General features: G+C 41.6%; 1 protein-coding gene across 4 annotated transcripts in view; it reads left to right on the top strand.

Annotated features, from left to right (window-relative positions):
* The first annotated feature begins 281 nt into the window (after nucleotides 1-281).
* The window catches only part of REV1 (REV1 DNA directed polymerase), a 61,532-nt gene continuing 49,987 nt past the window's right edge, over nucleotides 282-11,826 (top strand). For 2 of the 4 annotated variants that reach the window (XM_080917197.1, XM_080917194.1), the window contains exon 1: nucleotides 427-610. The gene's annotated coding sequence lies outside the window, so the exon portion shown is untranslated. Of the gene's footprint in view, nucleotides 320-426; nucleotides 611-1,724; nucleotides 1,792-11,826 lie in introns of those variants that run through there. The other 2 variants (XM_080917195.1, XM_080917196.1) reach the window with 2 other exon arrangements.

Genomic DNA, 11,826 nt, shown 5'->3' with positions numbered 1-11,826 from the left:
GGTGCAGCTCGGCCTCGGCCAGCCCTACGCGGTTGTCCACCGCCACCCGCGCCCTCCGCGGCGGCGGGGGAGTCCGGGCGGGGCGGGGCGCGGCTGCGCGTCGCTGCTGCACCATTAGCCGGCCCGGCCCGGGCGGGAGGCAGCGTGGTGATGCGGCGGCGGGGCCCGCACCGCCCCCGCCCAGCCTGCCGCACGGTCACGTGCCGCTGAGGCGCTGCTCCCTCCCCCCTTCCCCTCCCCCGCGGGCGCCGGCGCGAGAGGAGGGCGGGGCCGGGGTCGCCTCGGGCCGGGCGCGAGTAGCGCGCGTGCGCCGCGCCCGGTGAGTGCGAACGGGGCCGGGCCAGCCGGCCGCGGCGGCGACGGGAGGGGGAGCCGGGTGCGCGCCGGAGGGGCGGCGGGGGAGGGGCGGAGCCGCGGCGAAGGCGCGAGGCGGGCGCCGCGACTGAGGGAGCGTGGGGGCCGCGGTGCGGCTCGGTGGCCTCCCGACCGGTCGCCTTCCCCGGCGTTCCCCTCCGCCGCGACGAGGGCACGGAGCGGCGGCGGCGGCGGCGCCCGCGAAGCCCGAGGAAGCGGCTGGGCCGGGGCATGGTGGCCTGGGGCGGCGCGGAAGGTGAGCGACCCCCCCCTCCCGGGCCGGCGGGTGGGGGAGGGGAGCCGAGTCGCCGCCGCCGCCCGCGCGGCCCGAGGCTCCGGGGCCGAGGCCGGGGGTTCGCGGTGCTGCCGCGAGGCCTCCTGCCCGCCGCGCCGCCCCTGCGCCTCCGGCCGCCGGGTTATGTAACGCGTGACCTCCCGTTTTCCTCTCCGCCCCGGTGCTCCGTCGCGCGCGGACCGGGGCGCCCAAGGCCCTGCCTCCGAGTTCTGCCGCTGGCGTCGCAAGTCAGTCACCCGTTCCTCCTGCGCCGGCGCCTGGCCGGGCCATTCATTCCCTCGCGCGTTCGAGAGTCGGCTCCACCAGCGTTTGCAGAACGTGGCAGGGGCACCTGGAGCCCACGCCGCGGTTCTCAGCTCGCCCCCCTCCGGTGCACAGGCATCCCGGAGGCAGTGTTTTCCACGATCCTTTTCCCTTGTTACTAAACTGTCCCCTTTAGGTGCAGGACACCTGTCACTAAGTGTCCTTACCCTCAATTCACACTTGGGTGTGCTGTTAAAATAACAGTCGGGGTAGACCGAGAGAGGGGCACTTGTCTGTCTGTAGACTCTTCTTTCCTGTCCCCGGTTTGCAAAGCCCGGACCTTCCTATAGTATTGTCCCTTAATTGTTTAAAAAACACTACAGGTGATACATGTCCAGAATTTTACTGTGTGTTTCTTGGGCTGGGCCGGTATAAGGTAGAAATGGTATGTAGATAAAAATAGAGACCTCATGAAAAGACCTTAACTATTAAGGACTATGTACCAACTCTTAAATTGTCTGTTTGGTCTCTGGCTTCTCTAGTCCCTGCTCTTCCTTTAGGTAGAAAAATAATGCCTTAATCTTGTTCCTGTGGAGTGCACGTTAGTTCAGTTATGGACTTCTGTTTTCCCACACTGACAGTGCTTTGCCCAGGCAAATGCAGCTAGAATAGCCCTCCCGTCCTTCCAGTGCTAACAGTGCCGGACACTTGGAAGCTTACTTGAAGCTCTCCATACAGGAATTCAGCTTGCAAGAGTGAACTCGTTCACTGCTTAGCCTAGTTATTTGCCATTTTTCTTGAATTTCTCTGTTTTCTTGTTTGTGTCTTGTAGGTCCTTTGAGGTCAGTCAGTATGTACCAAATCGTGTATCTTGTCATGAAATTTTACTCCTTTTTATGGTAAATAATGCATATTTGTTTTTTTTCCCCCTAAAGGGTGGGGATCACTTTTTACATTAATCTCTATGCCGTCTCAGGTAGAAAAATACAAATTTTCAAAATTAGTGTGCTTAAGTATGTAACTCCACTTTAACACTGAAAACATTCTAAATAGGAAGGGGGAAAACTGTTCTCAACAACCGGTTACTGTAAGTAAATTCCAGTGACTACACACATCTGCATTTATCAAACATATAGTCTTCAATGGCTTTTGAAATGGATAGACCAAGCATTTAGATAAGGGCTTGGATTTTGTCTCTGCCGGTTGTATGCCCCGGGACAAGCTTTCATTCATAGTTTGAAGACATCATTTTCCTGTTTGGGTAGCCGACTAATCAATTAGTTCTTAAGTGAAAGGCATTTATTAAGACAGAGACTCTACAGGCACTTGGTGTTTTCTGTGTCATACTCTTGTAGTTGTGTACTGACCAGGGCTGGTATGCTAGAGAGGATACCATGAGAAGAAAACAAGTCACAGGAGACCTGAGGCACCTGATTCTACAAGTGAACAGATCCTGAAGGCTGGTGTGATTCTGGTGTCTTATTACAGTGTAAGGGATTGGTTAATCTCAGCACTAGGGGGCAGAGGCAGGGAATCTCTGGTAGTTTCAAGCCAATCTGATCTACCTGCATTAGTGAGGTGCCTGAAAAGTTAGACTCCATCACAAATAAAAACCAAAATAAATCAGTATAAGTTAAATAGAATATTGGAAAACAACCAAAAACACCTTTTACTTCTTTTCTAGTAACAGCAGTGCCAACTGAAACATTAATGTGGGCATTAATAGATATTTTTAAAATGTAATTTTCTTTGAACAGAACTTGAGAGTATAAGAACCATAATAATTAAGAGACAAGCTGCAAGTTCTTCTAGTATCTCATCTCCTTGTAAACCATACACAGATGCAAGTGTAAAGTTCTAGTGTTGTCTTCCTTAGACTGTTGGATTAGTGTCACTTACTGAGCCTTCTCTTCTGCTCTTGTTAAATAAAACAAAAACAATGACCTTAAACATATTGTTTCATGTAATGACATCATTTCTGTTTTGTTTTAGAGACAGGGTTTCTCTTTGTAGCCCTTGCTGTCTTGGACCAGCATGTAGACCAGAGCTGGACTCAAACACAAGAGATCCACTTGCCTCTGTCTCCAGAGTTTTTGGGATTAAAATTGTGTGCCACTATTGCCTGGCTTCTGACAACATTTATTTATTTATTTATTTATTTATTTATTACTGTTGACGTGAGATAAAATTAAACTAGTTTTTATACTTGTAGAAAATTTTGTTGCTAACCAAATTTTGACTTTTTGAATACTTTCTCCATCTAGAATAAAATAAAAATAAGCTGCTAAGAATTGCCTCACTATATTCTTAGTGTGTATATAAGGTTAAAGAAGATGCTAAGTAATTTTCCCTACAACCACTACCAGAGTGGCTTTCCTAGGTTTCTCTTTGATGTTGTACTGGAAATATGATCATGGTGAGAGAACTTGCTGGGGCTTCTTGATTTCAAACAGGAACATCTTTGAGGATCTTATGGAAGTCTGTTTTTCGTAGTTTTAGGAAGAGGTGTTTGATCATCTCTGGTGTGATATTTTCTGCCATCTTGCACAAGGAGTTTTCCCTACATGTTGTATTTTGTTTCTCAAGTTGGCGCTTAAAGCAATTTAGAGATATTCTACATACCTACCTTTTTGTCTCTTTATTTTTTTAAAGTGTATTTTTTTTCTTTAGTGCTTATGAAAATGAGACCATGGCTTTGTAATAATAAACACTTTGAGTTAATGCATTAAAGTTATTCTTAAAAACCTAAGATTCTGCCCATGGTAGTTTACTATATTTGCTTAACACTAGATATTTTTACTTAGCATCTGTCCTTGGCAAAATGGATTTTTGTAATTCCTTTTATTTTTATTTTTGCGTGATTCCTTTTATGTCTCAGTCTCAACATTAAGACATAGGATTCTAAGCCTTGTGCCTGAAACTTATACTGCTTGCCTTTTAACATTTGTTCCAAAATTTAAGAATAATTGGTAAATTACTATGTATGGACTATCTTCCAGGGCCCTTTGCTAATTTAATATTCAAAAGCACTGTATAAAGTTGGCACACTTACAAAGAAACAGATTTGTAGAAGTGATATGACTTGGTTGGGTCACATGGTACAAAAGGAACTGGGATTTTTACTTCTCCCTGATTCATGAGACAGGGTCCTAAGTCCTTCCTAAGTTCCATTTTAAAAGGACAGAGTTTCCATTGTTGTCATATGTCTCTTAAGTGTATGTTCCTTATAACTAGAGTGCCTGATCCCTGGAAGTTGTAGTTGGAGGTGTTTGCTGGATCTGGGATTTGAACCCTAGCCCTCATGATTGCACAACAGGTTCTTTTAACCATGGAGCCATCTCTCCAGCACCAGAACTGTTGTTTATAAAGAGTTTAATACAGATTTAAACATGGACCTTTGAGGGAGGGGAAACAGCATTCACAGGCATGAGAGAGAAGGGGAGTTAGTGGTGTGCAAGCTTTGTAAACCTAAGACAGAAGGGAGTCTGGGCTTCTCAAAAGAGAAAGTCAACATTAAGTGTCTTAACAGTTATATGGATGATTTTGTGGCTTCAAAAGTTACATTGTCCTGAGAAGTATATCTTAGAAAATTAACACTGGGAAGGAGTTAGATTTTGTCTTAATATAGCTACATTGTGTGCTTTCTTACTAGGCTAAGAAGAGATGATTTGAAAAAAAACTTTTATGTATTTATTTTTAATTACATTCATTTATTTGTATGCATGTCTATATGCGGTTTAGTGTGTGTATATGGAGGTCAGGACGATTGTGTGAAGGTGATCTTCCTACCATGTGGGTTCTGGTGATCAAACTTGGATCTTCATGCTTGATGTTAAATGCTTTAACCCCTTTCAAAATGTATATGTATTTGTGTATGTGTGGAAGTCTGAGGACATCTGGTAGGAGTCCTACAGTTTAGATCCACTCATTGCATCAGGCTTGGCTGCAAGAACCTTTGCCCACTATGCTATCTTACTGGCTCATGAAAAACCTTGTACAGGCTAGTTTGTTCCTGTGGCTGTGTGTGTGAGCTTGTGTGCAGGCCAGAGGGTGCTGGTGTTCAGGTGCCATCCACTGTTTTTATAAAACAGGGTTTTTCACTGGCTTTGAATTTTGGCAGGTAGGTTAGGCTGACTGGCTAGGAGTCTCCATTTCACCACACAAGTGTGTACCACCAAGCCAGGTTTTGCTGTTGTTTTACTTAGGTTCTAGTGTTGGGCTGAAGTTTACCATCTGTGCATCTGCCCCCATCGCTTTCCATGTAAGTAGGGGGTAGACAAAAAAAGTCTGACTGATATTAGTATAATTGTACTTGAGTCTAGTATGTAAATGAACTAGAATGTTTCTTTCTGGCTTAGTCTTTCTTGGTCCCACTCAAGGTTTAAAAGGGATTTCTTGAAAGTGTAGTCATACAACAATGGTTGTATAATTCTCTAAACATCTTGAGATTACTAAGACTGTACTTAATTTCATTTTCCCCTTTGGGCACAGTCTGAATTATGTAGCTGAAATTTTGATTCAGGTTCTTTGGGGGCAGGAGCTTTTCGATGTTTTGGGCACTGAACTATGAAGCACATTAATAGGCGGCTGCTCTTCTGCCAAGCTTGTCCTAGTAAGTTGCTAACTGCTTGTGCAGCCTTGGGGAAAGACCCTGTGACACTTCCAAGTAAACCTGACCTTTCCAAAAGGGACTGACTGTTTCAGGTCAGAGGATATAGCTGTCTCCTGCCTCATATGTAATCTGAAGGAGGGATTGCATCTGTTGAGGATTACAGCATTTCTGTTGTGCAGTGGAATCTGAAACGTTTTCTTTCCATAGCTTCTGATGTAAGTTGGGTTTATAGATACTTTCTGGGGTTTTTTCTTTATTTTTTGTTTTCTAAACATTAGTGTTTTGCCTGCTTGTATGTCTGTATGCGAGGGTCCCAGATCTTGAAGTTCCCAATAGTTGTGACCTGCACTGTGGTTGCTGGTAGTTGAACTTGAGGCTCTGGAAGAGCAGTCAGTGCTCTTAACCACTCAGTCTTCTCTCCAGCTCCACTCTTCTGGTTTTTAAAACTCAGTTGTCTGAAAATTTTGGTATTTGGAATTCCTTTGAATCACATTGTTTGATCTATATAATTTACTGCTACTGACTGAAAAAAAGTGAGATTTTTTGTGTTTGATATGGAAGTAATGTTAATCTATTTGTTAGGACTTGTAAAATGTTTCAAAGATTGCTGTTTGGAGTTTTAGTGCTTAAGAGGGGGAGACACTGTTCAGATTTGTGATAGTGGAGGCTAATGTCCTTCTACATGTCCTTTGTGACCAATAGAAAAAGTTCTAATTGTCTTTTAAAGATCATACTGAACTCTCTTGAAATTAACTTTCTCAGAATCTATTAGGTATAGTAGTGGGTATTCTGGTAAGTACCTGTGATTCAGGAATTGGAAGGTAGAGGCAGGAGGATCGTGGTCATGACCATCATCCTCAGCTACCTAGTGAATTTAAGGCCAGGCCAGGCTTTGTGGGAGCCAGTCTCAAAACCTAACAAACTCCAAGCAAACATAGTGTACTACATGAGCTTAAATTAAATTGAATTACAGTTTGAGTATCTTGAAGAATGCAGCATCTCATCTTTAAAGGCAGCAGTGTGTAGGCTATGTAGGAGTTTGTATGGGTGTAGTGGGAAGGTCGGTGTTGCTTAGTCCCTTGTGACATAGGCAGTCTCACTGATTCTGTAGCTCATCCATTCAGCGAATGCAGGCTGGCCATTGCCCAGTGAGCTCCAGAGATTCACTTCAGACTCCAGGGATTAGAGGTGCATGCCACCATGCTGGGCTGCTTTTTTTAAAAATGTAGGCACTAAAGACCTCAAATCGGTGTCATCCCTGAAGGACATTCACTTTGCTACAGAGCCATTTCCCCAAGACCAATTTAGATCATATTTTTAGACTTTTGTTGCTCCAAGGAAATTATTTGTAGTTGTATATCACTGATGCTCATTTATGTTGTAAGTTCTAGATAGTGTATTGTACAGTGAAGTACACAGGATGTGGTTTTTTGCCATTCTTGCACTCTATGCATGGACAGTTCTTCCTTCCCCAAATTAAGTGCGATTTAAGCTTCTCAGATCGACACTCAGGGCCTTCTGTTACCTTCCTCCACTACGTCACTTCATCTACTACATCTGGCCATGGCTCCTGCTTCTCACTTAATCCAGAATGTTGCCTTAAGCTTCTCTGTATTTTTTGTAGTTTCATGATTTTTTTCTCTTTCTGACATCATTGCTGTTTCTATCCTTTCCTGCTCCTTTCTGCCTTTAACAGCACACACATTTCATTACTGTTCTCAGTGTATATCACCTTTTTAAGTGTTGCTTTGATGGTTTTTCTTCTCCAACCTGAGTTTGATTGCTTTCTCTGTGCATTGACTGCTTTCTGTCATTGCTTCTAACTGTTGGATCTAGTATTTAGTTTTATGTAAGTCTTTCGTTTCTGATTAACTTGCATTATGGTTTATACTGATCTTGAAAACTGTAAGTGACAGTGGGTTTGTGGGACAATGTTAATCTGATCTGGATTAGAGGGGAGGAAAGTGAGAGCAGATAGGAAGGACAGTCACCTGTGGTATACATCCTATGGATTCATGCAGGCAGAGCACCATGTGGCAGCATTTTCTCTTTGTACGCTTTTACTCTGAGCTCCTGCGCTACTTTCTGTCTTCACTTCCTCTCTGTGCACACTTTAAATATCAACAAAACCAGCCCATGACCAGCAGTTTATGAATTACCAGGGAAATTCTAGAAATAAAATTTTTCATCCTTGCTTAAAACCTGTTGTCTCTGAATCAGAATCATATAAATTGGGTGTTTAGTTTATAGTGGTCTGTGTTTAGTTTTATAGGCAAGCTATGTGATTCTAATGCTCAGGAATGAGAAATCCTCCTTTGCAATTAATTCTGTTCCTTGCCTGTTTTGTCCTTATCATTAGACTTGTGAGTATGACCCATAAAATCCTGTAATTTCAAAGTTTACTGTGATTTATTGCAGTGTTGATGTTTTCTACAGATAATTATTTGCTGCTTTTCCACAGAGGTGGCTAATGGCATTTTACTTCTTCGGATTCTCTTTGTCTTGCTCTATTGCCTACTCATAGTCTTAAGCTTAGATGGCTTTCTCACAGTTCAGAGCCACCTGCCTCATGATGGTTCCTCCCACAGTAGTCTGGGCCCTCTTTCATTATTAATTAATTAATTAATTAATTAAATTTAAAATTAATTAAAAATGGAGACAGTCCTACTTGACCACCAAGTAGGACCAAGGACAATAGAAACTTTTGTTGGCATTTTCCATAACAGTGCATCCAGATAGTTTTATTATAGATCTTACTGTCTTTTACAATCAATGTATAGTTCATTTAAATGTGGAATAAATTACTAATTCTAAAACTACTATTAAGTGTTTTTAAGTTTATTAGGGAACAGGCTAAGTTGCTGGAACAGACTGTTAATCCAGGGCAAACAATATCGAGACTTGTCTGTGGTAGTCCAAAGGTAGGCAGCTAGTCCAGTTCTCAGGCTGTTCAGGGCCGCAGGTTCTTCTTGCTTAGCCATTCTCTAGGGTTGTAGTTGAAACTATTTTACTTACAAATGCATTCTTGATAAAGAATTAAGCAATTTTCTTTAAGAATATAGGATATTTGATCCTCGATACTAGGGAGGATAAAAATAAAGACTATGGCAGACATTTTGCCTGTGCTCTCTGTTTATCTTACTGGCCAGAATTTAGTCGCACACATACTCTTGATTTGAGAGGCACCTAGGAGATGTAATTTACAGTTGCCAACTCTGTATCCTATTAAAGATGTTGGAAATGTGAAAGAAAAATTAAAAGTTAGAAGCCTTTTTTTTTCCTGCCTAGTTTGTTTTGGTTAGGGATGAGGGGATTGTCTTCATTTCTAATGGCATTTGTAAGTTTGGGGATCCTTAGTACCACTGTGGCTCAGTGTCTGGAGCTCAGAAAACTTGTGAAAAGTCTTAGGTGTATAATTGGATTTATTATAATGAAAGAATACAGATGAAAATTAGCCAAGAGAAGAGATGTATGCATAGGCACATAGAGTCCGTTAAGAGCACAATTAAGGGGACTTAATTCTGTCCGGGTAGAGCTTTGACAGTGATGTGCAGGACTAAAGGAAACTCATGGAAGCTTTTTTAGCCATAGTATTTACTGGAACTGGAACACTTTAGATACTGGTTTGCAGTCCTTCAGGAGCTTGTAAATAAATGCCCGAAGTTACCACCACAGGTGATATTATTAAACTATCTGAAGTGCCTGCCCCAATAAAAAGGATGTTTAATAGCAAATTCCAAGGATATGTAGAGTATTTTCTAAGAACTAATGCCAAAGGCCAGATCTTTCTTTGGTTAAAGTTAGTTTTCATGTGTAGCCACAGGTTATGAACAGGCACATCTCCATACTGTCTCATAACTACTTGAAGTATCTGGTTCGAGTGGGATGGTAGAGTATTTATCTTTTTTTTTTAACCCCTAGTTTTTTGTTTGTTTTTTTTTTTTTTTTTACTTTGCTTAAAAAAGTACCATTTTTGTTAGTTTTACATATTGCCACTTTTGCTTAGTACAATATTTTCATGACTATGTTGTAGCATATGTTAAATTTTCTAAGTCTAAATAGCATTTCATATATGTATATGGCACATTTGTTTTTGTGGTCTTATGTCAATGTACATTTGGGGTTGCTTGTACCTTTTAGTTACTATAAATGCTACTGCTGTGAATATAGGTGTATAGATAAATGCTTCCCTACATTGAGTTTGGGTATATGCTCAGAAGTGGACTTAGATAATTCTAATGTAATGCTTTGAATTTCTAAGGGATGTTGGAACATCTTTTGAGTATATGCCCAGGAATGGTATAGTTGGGTCTTGAGAGATAGAACTAGTCTCAGTTTTCTGAAATAAATTGTTAAATTGATTTCCAGAGTGGTTGTACAAGTTTGTACTCCCACTAGCCATAAAGAAGTGTCCCCCTTGCTCCACATCCTGGTGAGCCTGTGCTGACTCTTGTGTTTTTGATTTTAGCTATTCTGATGGGTGTAAGATGAAACCTCAGAATTGTTTTGATTTGCATTTCCCTGGTGACTAAAGACTTTAAACATTTTTTTAAGTGCTTCTGGGCCTGTTGAGAATTCTCTCTTTAGTTTTGTACCCTGTTTTTTAATTGGGTTATTTGTATTGTTGGTGTCTAACTTGTTGAGTTCTTTGTAAAATTTGGATATTAGCCCTCTGTCAGATGTAAGGTTGGTGAGGATCCTTTCCCAATGTATAGACTGCAGATTTGTCCTCTTGACAATGTCCTTTGCCTTACAGAAACTTTGCAGTTTTGTGAGGTTCTATTTATGAGTTGTTGATCTTAGAGCCTGAATCATTGGTGTTCTGTTCAGGAAATTGACTCCTGTACCAATCAATGCATTCAAGGGTGTTTCCTGCTTTTTCTTCTGTGAGATTTAGTGTACCTGATTTTATATTGAGGTCCTTTGATCCACTTGGACTTGAGTTTCATGCAGGGTGGTAAGTGTGGATCTATTTTCATTCTACATGTAGACATCCAGTTACTCTAGCACCATTTGTTGAAGATACTTTTATTTTCCATTGTGTGGTTTTGGCTTCTTTGTCAAAAATCAAGTGTCCATAGGTGTGTGGGTTTATTTTTGGATCTTCAGTTGTATTCCATTGAACAACATGTGTGTTTCTGTACCAATACCATGCAGTTTTTTATCACTATTGCTTTGTAGTACACCTTGAGGTCAGTGATAGTGATTTCTCCTGAAGTTCTTTTATTGTTCAGGATTGTTCTGGCAATTTTGGGTCTTTTGTTTTTCTGTATGAAGTTGAGAATTGGTCTTTCAAGGTCTGTAAAAAGTTGTGCTGGGATTTTGATGGGGATTACCCTTAATCTGTAGATTTGCTTTTGGTAGAATGGCCATTTCGTTGTGTTAATCCTACCTGTCCATGAACATGGGAGATCTTCCATCTTCTGATATCTTCTTTCTTCAGGGACTTGAAGTTCTTGTTCTTGTCATACAGATCTTTCACTTGCTTGGTTAGAGTTACACTAAGATATTTTATATTATTGTAGCTATTGTAAAGGGTGTTTCTTTCTGGGTCCATTTGTCATTTGTATAAAGGAGGGCAACTGATTTCCTTGTGTTAATTTTGTATCCAGCCACTTTGCTGAAAATGTTTGTCAGGTGTAGTTCTCTGGTAGAATTTTTGGTGACACTGAAGGATACTATCCTATCATCTGCAAAAAGCAGAACTTATCCCCTTGCTCCCCTTGTCTTATTCCTCCAACCAGAACTTTAAGTACTGTGTTGAATAGATAAGGAGAGACTGGGCAGCCTTGTTTTGTCCCTGATTTTAGTGGAAATGCTTTAAGTTTTCTCTCCACTTATTTTGATGTTAACTATTAGCTTGTTGTATATTGCTTTGACTATGTTTAGGATGTGACCTGTATCCAGGATTTCTTTAATAACCCTTAACATGAAGGGGTGCTGGATTTTTATCAGAAGTTCTTTCAGCAGCTAATGAGATAATCAAGTTTTTTTTTTCCTTTCAGTTTGTTTATATGGTGGATTACATTGATGAATTTTCATATATTGAGCCATCCCTGTATCCCTGGGATGAAGCCTATTTGATCTTGGTGGATGATATCTTTGATGTGTTCCTGGACTCAGTTTGCAATTATTTTATTGAGTAGTTTTGCATCAATGTTCATAAGAGCAATCTGTCTGAAGTTCTCTGTCTTTGTTGAGTCTTGGTGTGGTTTAGGTGTCAGGGTGACTGTGGCCTCATAGAATGAGTTTGGCAGTGTTCTTCTGTTTCTGTTTTGTTGAATAGTTTGAGTAATGTTAGAATTAGCTCTTTGAAAGTGTG

Source organism: Micromys minutus (assembly GCF_963924665.1).
Source record: "Micromys minutus genome assembly, chromosome: 5".
Lineage (NCBI taxonomy): Eukaryota > Metazoa > Chordata > Mammalia > Rodentia > Muridae > Micromys > Micromys minutus.
Note: the sequence above shows the minus strand (reverse complement) of the source record. Positions and strands in the feature narration are given on the sequence as shown.